Source organism: Cherax quadricarinatus, chromosome 73 (assembly GCF_038502225.1).
Source record: "Cherax quadricarinatus isolate ZL_2023a chromosome 73, ASM3850222v1, whole genome shotgun sequence".
NCBI classification, from domain to species: Eukaryota; Metazoa; Arthropoda; class Malacostraca; order Decapoda; family Parastacidae; genus Cherax; species Cherax quadricarinatus.
Genome location: NC_091364.1, coordinates 11746948 through 11760167, shown reverse-complemented (window position 1 = coordinate 11760167; position 13220 = coordinate 11746948). Strand labels below are relative to the sequence as shown.

Genomic DNA, 13220 nt, shown 5'->3' with positions numbered 1-13220 from the left:
TACTCCTAGTCCTCCTGTTTACCTAGAGGTAAATAGGTACCTACGTCTTAGCCGACTCTTGTAGGCCAGTCTAATGTAAATAATTGATAATATGAAATACCACGACCATTATTTTCTTAATGAAGTACAAACAGGCAATTACATACAGGAAAATATGCTGTATAAATACATATTTTTTTAAATGAAAGCATACGAGGCAAAATTAAGCAGGAAAGAGAATACAGTATTTCTACAGTAAGGTAACTTTGTGTGTTGGGGGTACTGGGGCAGTATCTGTTGGGGTGCTGGAGAAGTAACTGTGAGCTAACGCTATTATATGTTGGGGTACTGGGGAAGTAACTGTAAGGTATTGTATATTGGGGTACTGGGGAAGTAACTGTCGAGTATTGGAGTGCTGGTGAAGAACTAGCTTAGAAATTTTCCTTCCCACGAAATGCATTTTTTGGCGGTCCTTCAGTAAAGTTGATAACTATCTCACTGGTACGTGATGGGGCGATTGTGGTAATTATAACACTTGGTTGCTCCCTGATTTATGGACGAATTTGGCAAGAGGACACATCATGGATGACTGATGGAGGAGACTGCGCCTCAGTAGGGGTTCGGGCCACGGCGTTATTTAGGCTTGCAGTCTCTGTGTAATAAGTCACAACTGGCAGACATTAGTGCTTTAATGCATGTGCTTGTGTGGGGTAGTATTTTATCCTTTTATTCCCAAGTGCCAGGGGGACGCGGTTCGTAATTCCACCTTCATGGTGACATATTTTAGACCGGGGATTTGCCACACCAAAGGTTCAGCGGTTAACATAATCGATATATTCCACCCTTGGACAATTATGATTACGAATATTGCTATCCCCCCTTGATTCGCTATCCCCACCGCGGTAATGACTATTAATGAGGCCATACATGTAACGTCTTGGGTTATACCTTGCGGTGGTTCCTCTACGATAAAGCTGGGAACGTTATAATTGATCTAATTCCACCGCTCAAGGATGATATTAACCCTACTCCCTCGCATTTCACCAGGGGCAATACTTTCGGGGGGTCAAAAACGTTATGTGACAAGCTGACCTCAAGGAATAGCCGGTAAATGCTGGTCACTGCTTCGGTCCTGAAGACCGAGATGACAGTACAACGCCATCGTGAAGACCCTACCCACGCCGTGAAGACCCTACCCACGCCGTGAAGACTCTACCTATGCCGTGAAGAGTCTACCCACACTTTTAACACTCGACCCTCACCGTGAACTGCTACTCCACACAACGAACGTTAAGATCCTCCTAACACCGAGAAGACTCGATACCCCAAACATCTGACTAGTTACCCCTAGCTTACCACCATAGACTAGATAGTACCCCAGCGTGACTGCACTACCCCCAGCGTGGCTACATTACCCTCAGTGTGGCTACATTACCCTCAGTGTGGCTACATTACCCTCAGTGTGGCTACATTACCCTCAGTGTGGCTACATTACCCTCAGTGTGGCTACATTACCCTCAGCGTGACAACAGTACCCCAAGAGTGACGACAGTACCCCCCCCCGTGACATTACTCCCAGTCATACAACAGTACCCTCCCCCCCGTGACATTACTCCCAGTCATACAACAGTACCCTCCCCCCCGTGACATTACTCCCAGTCATACAACAGTACCCTCCACCTTGACAAAACTACCTCCACATAATGACACAGCCCCAGCATGATGATACTACCCCCTAGTCTAGTGTGACGCTTTCCCCAGTGGTATGACTATTACCAGCTTGACAACAGTACCTCCCAACGTGACGAGAGTACGTACCTCCCAGCGTGACGAGAGTACGTACCTCCCAGCGTGACGAGAGTACGTACCTCCCAGCGTGACGAGAGTACGTACCTCCCAACGTGACGAGAGTACGTACCTCCCAGCGTGACGAGAGTACGTACCTCCCAGCGTGACGAGAGTACGTACCTCCCAACGTGACGAGAGTACGTACCTCCCAGCGTGACGAGAGTACGTACCTCCCAGCGTGACGAGAGTACGTACCTCCCAGCGTGACGCGAGTACGTACCTCCCAACGTGACGAGAGTACATACTTCCCAGCGTGAAGCGTACGTACCTCCCAGCGTGACGAAAGTACCTTCCCAGAGCGACTGATGATAGTACTCCCCCAGTGTGATAACAGTATTTACCAGCGTTAAGACAGTACCCCAAACATGAAACAGTACTCCCAACTTAACGACAGTACCCCTCAACAAGACAGTACTGCCAGCGTGACGACAGTACTTCCCAGCGTGACGACAGTACCCCCAGCGTGACGACAACACCGTGTGCTAGATAAGGGTGGTCAGTAGCACATGATACAGAAGCAGTCATGGATGCCTCATCTCAGCCACAGCGGGGAGGCCGAACTAACCCAGCCAGTGTAATCGGAAGTCTCAGTCAAAGTGAGCATTTAACTCTAATTCTATGTGTCAATAACAAAGTACCTGTCAAATTATCTTATCCTCCCAGTAATTGTCCCAGGCGTTTATCTGTAGGAGGAAAATCTAATTCAGAAGACATCGTGCGAGTCGATATCTTATAAGGATTGTGCTACATACCCTAGGATTATCTTGATTATCTTAATTTAGAGGACAGTAAAGATTGTGTATCATACTAATTAACTTGCTTAAACTGCCACCAATGTCACTATAATGTTATTACATTCATTATGAAGCGCTAAACTCGGAAGGGTCTTGAGCCTTGGGAACGACAGGTAATCAAGCTTGATCAAAGGGGAGGATAGTTCCAACTACTTGGATCAAAAGCACTGTGTAATTTTACCCGGTGAAATACTATAACTAACACACACACACACACACACACACACACACACACACACACACACACACACACAACTCCTCGAGAAGAAAACAAATGTGAAAGCAACCAAGTAATACACCCTCTGCTTTTCCTTTTCTTTTAGCCTCTCTTCTCTTCTCCCTTCCCGCCACAATCCCCTATCACCAGCAGCCATTAGGGTTTCTCAAAGGCACTAGGTCGGCTCCAAGATAAAGGCAAGATGGACTAAGAAGCATTAACACTGATAATCGCCCGAATAAAAGGTATTAAGGCTGATAGCACCAGTCTGAGAGGGATCTAATTCCATTTTGCGGGTCGTCGATCCTCTTTTCGTGGCTTTGACGATGCGCTTTTGTTTTATGTGACGCACTGTCTTCATTGAGTTTATGCTTGTCTATGTTGTGGTCGCAGTGGTTTTTATCAGTTGACATCTGATCGCAGAAAGTCTATGATTAAGTTATTTAAGTCATTAATTATATTTTTCGCCAGCATTAATTTAGTTAATACTCCTGATGGACAAATAAGCTTAATTGAGAAAGAGACAAAGACAGAGTGAAAGGGGGAACACAAAACAATACTCTCCGCTTAAAGTAATCACATGCAACAACTCTCGTCTACCTCGTCATAACAACGTATACAAGAATAGACATATATATAAAATAAAATGTCGTGCCGAATAGGTAAAAACTGGTCAACTAGCAAGAACTCGTTTAAAATTAAGTCCTTTCTAAAATTTTCTCTTATACATTTAAAGATGTATTTTTTCATTTATGTTAATATAAAAATTAATTATTTTGTACCAAAAGTACCTTAGGAAACTTGACTAACCTTATTATAACGAGCGCAATTTAATTTAGTCTAATCCCACCAAATATATTTTAGATAAATTTACAATAATTTAACAAATAGTGAAATATATTTTTCCGTTAGGATTTGAATGATTTTTGCGAAATAGCTGCATACGCAAATTTTCGCTTGCCTTACTCGGCAAGAAGAGCCAAAATAGCAACTTTTACCTATTCGGCACGGCATTATAATATATATATATATATATATATATATATATATATATATATATATATATATATATATATATATATATATATATATATATATATATATATATATGATGTTAGACTAGACCTCTTACAGTCTATTTAGAGATATGGAGAATGATATGCGGTGTTGTTGCAGTTGATAGTGCAATTAACTGGTTCGTCTTGAAAGCCGTCATCAGCTCGCAAAACGTGAATCTTATAGTCTTATGCAAGCAGAGGGTAATCACCGCCGCCTAAATACCGTCCCCTAAGCTGCGTGTAGCCTTGCTGTTGTTTTTCAAGCTCAGGCCTTTGTCTTTTCCCCAAGTGGACTAATGAAATTGGTTTCCTGTCACCAATGACGAATTAATTGCCCTCACTCTGGAGTCAAAACCAAAGACACCTTCATTGGGAAATACACACAGTGTCAATCATCCCCTCTTAGCATTCAGGTGACCAAAATCTCTGTCCTCTAGTTAATTGCTCTACAGTAAAACGAACGACTTAAGGGGTCGTTGGGGGTGAGGGAGGGAGGAAGTGGGGGCACGCTGCTTAACTATCCCCCCAAACTGACGTCTTCCAGTCGAATAAAATCATCCCTTCCCTCACACAAACGCACCAGAATTAGGAAAGAAATATCCCAACGTTTTAGTTTGTGCTAATTAGACGTTATGGTTGTCGCAGCAGGTACATAACGAGCGGTGGTTCTGATAAACGAGGTCCCAGCGTGGCTGTCTTCATGTCATCTGCAGAGTGGCACCAGCACGTGAATCACGACCTTGGGGAGTGATGGTTCAAGAATCATTTTGCTAAGGAAGGCGAGTGATGGAGAGAGACCCTTGGAGAGAGATGGTCCAAGAGTCATTTTGCTGGCAAGGAAGACACTGGGAGATACCCTGTGGTTTATAATAATGAGGGGGGAGGGGGGTAAGATTTGAGGATTCGCAGGGTTATATACACCGAGAGGTGTATATCTCTCAGCGTATATGCACCGAGAACTTATTTTAATCCACATTTAAGGATTTAAAGTCTTGTTGGCGTTAGTGTATAGGTAAACTGCAGTGTTAACGACAAAGTGCAGTGGATCGGTTTTCAACCTAGCTCACACACTCACTGGAGGGCTCAAAGGGGCGTTCCTGAAGCGTGCCACGTATCGATTGAACGAGATAATCTTGCTTTATTATAAGGTCCTGAGGTCTAGAACGAAAATAAATTCACAAATTATCTATTCCTTCTTGCGTGTTCGTTTTGTGATTTTGACGTAAGAGTATCAATACATCATGTATATATGTATAAAGACCCTGAATGAATCAATATTACAATCAGTGGCGACCTGAAAGCTCGCTTAAACGTATTGAATCATCGTAAATAAGCCGAAGAATCCATGAACAAAGGGAAGCAGCCTCAGTAACATTAGCAAAGAGAAAACACAAGACAGTAGTGTGATTTATCAGTGTGATATATGGTAGCACAATCATAACGATTGTCAGAGTGATTTACTCTACTGGAGGCACTGGAGGCTTCGCATGTCATTCCACAATACCTCAGTCCTCCTCCATCATTACTTTCTTATGATGGATCGAGCACTGTTGTTGCTATTTGTTTCCTTATCGATTATATGCCGCTTAGGCAGTGACTGAGGTAACAGTGGCAGGTGATGTGAATGTGTGTGTGTGTCACCTGGCGTTGTCTTCACTCACCTGGATTATATGACATTATTTGCGCCTGCTTACATTCTTGTAGTCGTTGTTGCGAGGACATGCGCTTGAGTAGTTGTGGTGGTGGAGGTGTGTTGTTGCATGCATTCTGATGATGGTAGTGTTGGTGGTTGTGCGTCTGCTGCTGGTTGTGGTGGTAATAGTAGGTAGTTGTGGTGATGGTAGGAGGTAGTTATGGTGATGGTAGGAGGTAGTTATGGTGGTGGTGGTGCGGCTGTTGCATTAATTCTGTTTGCAGCTGCTTCTGCACCTGTACACATGTTAATGTTTCTATTGCACATCCTCCGAGTGCACATACGCTTTATTACACCTGTTTCCACCTTCCTGTTACACCTGTTTCCACCTGCTTGTTACACCTGCATACACCTTCCCATTTTCAGTGGTGTATACTCGTGTATTTATCAGTTATGTACACTTCGGAAGCTTACAGGAACTTCCATTTTGTTTAATTCCTGTATCTACCAGGTTTTCATGGTTCATGTTGGTATATCTACATACGAGTATATTCGTCTACTGCTTGTACATCTTCACATATCCTCGTCAACTGATACTGTGCCGTCGAGTATACTTTTGTCGTTGTTGGTATATCACCACGTATCATTTTTTTGGCTACTGATATTTTCTGCATATATCTCCGTCTCTTGCTGATATCTCTGCATATATCTTTATAACCTCTGCTGCATTTATCTTTGTCTTCTGCATATATTTTCTTTACACATCCTTTCTCCATCATCACGGCTGATGCATTTGCATACATTTTTTTCCTTGGCACATTTATTCCTTTTTTCCCCTCACCTTTTGCTTGCACATTTGCATAAATCTCACGCCTCTTGATAGTCACGCAGTTGCGTACTTACCTTTCAGATGCGTAGCTTTAAGTATTATGTCGCATTTTCACTATTCTGGTATTAGTTTTCCTTTTTATCTGTTGATTATATTTTGAATGTCATGATGTGTCTTCTGGTGTCTGATCAGCCATGTTGTGATGGCTAGCAGCAACAGCCTAGTTGATCCAGGCAGCCATAAGGTAGTCCGACCTCAGGTGTGTGGAGAGAGAACACTCTGTTGTTTGTATTTTGCTGTTACCATTAACAGACATTTGATATACCTGTAGCATACCTGTGATATACCTGTAACGTATTACTAGTATTATCCACGTGACATACCTGTAACCTGTTACTTGTAACATACGTATGATATACCTGTAACCTGTTAACTGTATCATACCTGTGAAATATCTGGAACATGTTACTAATAACATACCTGTGATATACCTGTGGCCAATTTCGACACTAATACAGTCCTGGTAGCGAGCCTGTGGCCAGACTTCCTTATTGACTGTGGGATCAACCAGGTTGTTACTGACAACAGCTCGCAGGCTAACCATGCTGTCTTTACAGCATGTTCCGATGGTTTATCCTTCATTCGTCAATGGATTTCCTTCTTTGCATAAATTCGTAAGTTTTATTGGTTGCTGATATTTATATATAGGAACACTCTTGTCTACTGGCTTATATATAGGAACACTCTTGTCTGCTGGTTTATATATAGGAACACTCTTGTCTACTGGCTTATATATAGGAACACTCTTGTCTGCTGGTTTATATATAGGAACACTCTTGTCTACTGGCTTATATATAGGAACACTCTTGTCTGCTGGTTTATATATAGGAACACTCTTGTCTACTGGCTTATATATAGGAACACTCTTGTCTGCTGGTTTATATATAGGAACACTCTTGTCTGTTGGTTTATATATAGGAACACTCTTGTCTACTGGCTTATATATAGGAACACTCTTGTCTGCTGGTTTATATATAGGAACACTCTTGTCTACTGGCTTATATATAGGAACACTCTTGTCTGCTGGTTTATATATAGGAACACTCTTGTCTGTTGGTTTATATATAGGAACACTCTTGTCTGCTGGCTTATATATAGGAACACTCTTGTCTACTGGCTTATATATAGGAACACTCTTGTCTGCTGGTTTATATATAGGAACACTCTTGTCTGTTGGTTTATATATAGGAACACACTTGTCTGTTGGTTTATATATAGGAACACTCTTGTCTGCTGGTTTATATATACTTGTCTACTGGCTTATATATAGGAACACTCTTGTCTGCTGGTTTATATATAGGAACACTCTTGTCTGTTGGTTTATATATAGGAACACTCTTGTCTGCTGGTTTATATATAGGAACACTCTTGTCTGTTGGTTTATATATAGGAACACTCTTGTCTGTTGGTTTATATATAGGAACACTCTTGTCTGTTGGTTTATATATAGGAACACTCTTGTCTGTTGGTTTATATATAGGAACATTCTTGTCTGCTGGTTTATATATATAGGAACACTCTTGTCTGCTGGTTTATATATAGGAACACTCTTGTCTGTTGGTTTATATATAGGAACACACTTGTCTGCTGGTTTATATATAGGAACACTCTTGTCTGTTGGTTTATATATAGGAACACTCTTGTCTGCTGGTTTATATATATAGGAACACTCTTGTCTGCTGGTTTATATATAGGAACACTCTTGTCTGCTGGTTTATATATAGGAACACACTTGTCTGCTGGTTTATATATAGGAACACACTTGTCTGCTGGTTTATATATAAGAACACTCTTGTCTGCTGGTTTATATATAGGAACACTCTTGTCTGCTGGTTTATATATAGGAACACACTTGTCTGCTGGTTTATATATAGGAACACTCTTGTTTGCTGGTTTATATATAGGAACACACTTGTCTGCTGGTTTATATATAAGAACACTATTGTCTGCTGGTTTATATATAGGAACACTCTTGTCTGCTGGTTTATATATAGGAACACACTTGTCTGCTGGTTTATATATAGGAACACTCTTGTTTGCTGGTTTATATATAGGAACACACTTGTCTGCTGGTTTATATATAGGAACACACTTGTCTGTTCGTTTATATCCCTGAATACTGTTGTCTGCTGGTTTATATCTACGAACACTCTTGTCTGCTGGTTTATCTTGCGGTTTGTCATTTCCTGATGTACATTAATTTATTTTGTCAAGTGTGTGTATAAAAATACATTTCCAGTGACAATGCTTCTTCTCTTGAGGATTAAATCAAACTGTTTTTTCTTATCTTGTTTTAAGTCCCATGATTTGATCTCTTATCAACTACTTCCTGTGCATATTGGGTTATTATTGTCTTACTCTGCTGTTATTCTTTCTTGTATCTCGTTCTGTTATTTTTTCCCGTCTCTCGTGAATCTTTTTTTCCCTGTTGGGTTTATTCTTTCATTTTTCCCTCCCGTTCTCTTCCCTCGTCTCTTTTTCCTTTCCTCCCCTATTCCCTTCTGTCTCGTCTACCCCATTCCTATTTTTTTTTTGTCTCCTGCCTCCCATTTTTTCTCTCTGCCAAAAGCATTTACTCAGCATCTCAGCACCATCTACTCCTCAGCAACATTTACTACTAAAGATCTATTTCTCACCACCATCTACTCAGCACCATCTCAGCACCATTTATTCACCATCTACTCAACACCATCTCAGCACCATTTATTCAGCACCATCTACTCAGCACTCCTAGAATAATGACAGTCTTTCAGGGTACCGATGCGTTGAGTCGTCAAAGTATATCGCGTGTGACAGAGTGCAATCTTGCGCTCCCTGTTCTCACGGCCGCTCTACGTATGAAGAGTGGGGGTATGATGAGTTGGGGTATGATGAGTTGGGGTATGATGAGTGGGAGTATGATGAGTGGGGGTATGATGGAGGGTTAATGAGGTGGGACTGTGATGAGATGTAGTATGATGTAGGGTTTGACGTGAGGGTATGATGAATGGGGGTATCATAGGTGGGGTATAATGAGAGAATGGTATGATGACGGGGTGAAGGGGGAGGTATGATGAGTGTAATGCATTATACTAGAGGAAAACTGATTGGGTCATGTAAGGACTACAAACTACTACTACAGTGACCCCACCCCCCCACACACACACAAGGAATATACCAACAAGTGTTTGATGACATAAATACAAATAAGGAGGAGGTGAAGAAGCTGCTAAGGGATATGAATACCTCAAAGGCAATGGGACCGGACATCTCCCCGTGAGTCCTTAGAGAGGGAGCGGATATGCTGCGTGTGCCCCTTACCACAATCTTCAACACATCCCTGGAAACTGGGCAACTACCTGAGGTATGGAAAGCGGCAAATGTAGTTCCCGTTTTTAAAAAAGGAGACAGAAAAGAGTCACTAAACTATAGACCTGTGTCACTGACGTGTATAGTATGCAAAGTTATGGAGAAGATTATCAGGAGAGTGGTGGAGCACCCGGAACGGAACAAGAGTATAAACGCCAACCAACACGGATTCATGGAAGGCAAATCCTGTGTCGCAAACCTTCTGGAGTTTTATGATAAAGTAACAGAAGTAAGACACGAGAGAGAGGGGTGGGTTGATTGCATCTTCTTGGACTGCAAGAAGGCCTTTGACACAGTTCCTCAAAAGAGATTAGTGCAGAAGCTAGAGGATCAGGCGCATATAACAGGAAGGGCACTGCAATGGATCAGAGAATACCTGACAGGAAGGCAACAACGAGTCATGGTACATAATGAGGTATCACACTGGGCACCTGTGACGAGCGGGGTCCCACAGGGGTCGGTCCTAGGACCAGTGCTATTTTTGGTATATGTGAACGACATGATGGAAGGGTTAGACACAGAAGTGTCCCTGTTCGCCGACGATGTGAAGTTAATGAGGAGAATTAAATCAGATGAGTATCAGGCAGGACTTCAAAGAGACCTGGACAGACTGGACACCTGGTCCAGCAACTGGCTTCTCGAATTTAACCCCGCCAAATGCAAAGTCATGAAGACAGGGAAAGGGCACAGAAGACCGCAGACGGAGTATAGGCTAGGTGGCCAAAGACTGCAAACCTCGCTCAAGGAGAAAGACCTTGGGGTGAGTATAACACCGAGCATGTCTCCGGAAGCACACAACCAAATAACTGCTGCAGCATATGGGCGCCTGGCAAACCTGAGAACAGCGTTCCGATACTTTAGCAAGGAATCATTCAAGACACTGTACACCATGTACATCAGGCCCAAACTGGAGTATGCAGCACATGTTTGGAACCCGCACTTGATCAAGCACGTCAAGAAATTAGAGAAAGTGCAAAGGTTTGCGACAAGGTTAGCTCCAGAGCTAAGGGGAATGTCCTATGAAGAAAGGTTAATGGAAATCAGCCTGACGACACTGGAGGATAGGGTCAGGGGAGACATGATAACGACATATAAAATACTGCGCTGAATAGACAAGGTGGACAAAGACAGGATGTTCCAGGAAGGCGACAGAGAAACAAGAGGTCACAATTAGAAGCTGAAGACTCAGATGAGTCAAAGGGATGTTAGGAAGTATTTCTTCAGTCATAGAGTTGTCAGGCAGTAGAATAGCCTAGATAGTGACGTAGTGGAGGCGGGAACCATACATAGTTTTAAGACGAGGTTTGATGGAGCAGGGAGAGAGAGGACCCAGTAGCAACCGGTGAAGAGGCGGGGCTAGGAGCTAAGACTCGACCCCTGCAACCACAAATAGGCGAGTATAAATAGGCGAGTACACACACACACACACACACACACACATACAAACACACACACACACATACAAACACACACACACACACACACACACACACACACACACACACACACACACACACACACACACACACACACAAAGCATCAATCACCAGGTGAGAATAAAAACTTTTATATACTTCAACCTGCGTTCATGTCTGTAGTGACCCCCAACCTTGCCCCTTACTGTGCCCCCTCCTCCCCCTACCTCCTAACTTTACCCCGCCTCCCACTACCTCCTAACTCTACCCCTCCTCCCTCTGCCTCCTAACTTTACCCCTCCTCCCTCTACCTCCTAACTTTACCCTTCCTCCCCTACCTCCTAACTCTACCCCTCCTCCCCTTACCTCCTAACTTTACCCCTCCTCCCTCTACCTCCTAACTTTACCCCTCCTCCCCCTACCTCCTAACTCTACCCCTCCTCCCCCTACCTCCTAACTCTACCTCCCTACCTCCTAACTCTACCCCTCCTCCCTCTACCTCCTAACTTTACCCCTCCTGCCTCTAACTCCTAACTTTACCCCTCCTCCCCTACCTCCTAACTCTGCCCCTCCTCCCCTTACCTCCTAACTCTACCCCTCCTCCCTCTACGTCCTAACATTACCCCTCCTCCCTCTACCTCCTAACATTACCCCTCCTCCCCCTACCTCCTAACTCTACCCCTCCTCTCTCTACCTCCTAACTCTACCCCTCCTCTCTCTACCTCCTAACTTTACCCCTCCTGCCCCTACTTCCTAACTGTACCCCTCCTCCCCCTACCTCCTAACTCTACTCCTCCTCCCTTCTCTCCCTTCTCCCTGCCTACAGGTATATCCCTCCCTGACCCCTACCACCTTCCTTATATCTCATCTTCACTTTAGCCCCTTCCTCTTCATCCCCTCCTTTCCCCTTTCTTATCTCCGTTCCTTTCTCCTTTATCCCCTCTCCCCCTTCACTCCATCGCTCTCCTCTTCCCTCCACTCAATCCCCACCCTCTCCCTTCCCTACACTCTCCCCTCCCCACCCCCACAGCTACACGAAAGCTTTCAATAGCTGAATTGAGGTAATTTTCCAAATTTTACTTGTCAATGGCAGTTCAACACGAGATCCAGTATATACTTGGAGTATATTTAGCAGTATAACCACCTACCTGGGAAGTTTTTTGCTGGCGTATGAACAAAGAGGTTAATTAAGCATACACAGGTTATGGCCCCTGAGTTAGTTAAGTTACAGATGTGAGGAACAGTTAGTTTAGATTTCATATCACGAAAGAAAATTAAGGATTAGTGTTAGAGGTTGTTTATTGTCTCATCAGGTGTGGCGATGACAGGTGCGCTTCATCAGTGGTGCTGACAGGTGTGTGTTCCATCAGGAGTGCTGACGTGTGTGTTCCCTCAGGAGTGCTGACGTGTGTTCCCTCAGGAGTGCTGACGTGTGTTCCCTCAGGAGTGCTGACGTGTGTGTTCCGTCAGGAGTGCTGACGTGTGTGTTCCGTCAGGAGTGCTGACGTGTGTGTTCCGTCAGGAGTGCTGACGTGAGAGTTCCGTCAGGAGTGTTGACGTGTGTGTGTTCCGTCAGGAGTGTTGACGTGTGTGTGTTCCGTCAGGAGTGTTGACGTGTGTGTGTTCCGTCAGGAGTGTTGACGTGTGTGTGTTCCGTCAGGAGTGTTGACGTGTGTGTGTTCCGTCAGGAGTGTTGACGTGTGTGTGTTCCGTCAGGAGTGTTGACGTGTGTGTGTTCCGTCAGGAGTGTTGACGTGTGTGTGTTCCGTCAGGAGTGTTGACGTGTGTGTGTTCCGTCAGGAGTGTTGACGTGTGTGTGTTCCGTCAGGAGTGTTGACGTGTGTGTGTGTTCCGTCAGGAGTGTTGACGTGTGTGTGTGTTCCGTCAGGAGTGTTGACGTGTGTGTGTGTTCCGTCAGGAGTGTGTGTGTGTTCCGTCAGGAGTGTTGACGTGTGTGTGTGTTCCGTCAGGAGTGTTGACGTGTGTGTGTGTTCCGTCAGGAGTGTTGACGTGTGTGTGTGTTCCGTCAGGAGTGTTGA

General features: G+C 43.9%; 1 protein-coding gene across 12 annotated transcripts in view; it reads left to right on the top strand.

The window, feature by feature from the left end:
• ct (homeobox protein, cut) overlaps window positions 1–13220 on the top strand; it is a 992784-nt gene that overhangs the window by 262984 nt on the left and 716580 nt on the right. The gene's annotated exons all lie outside the window — the stretch shown is intronic.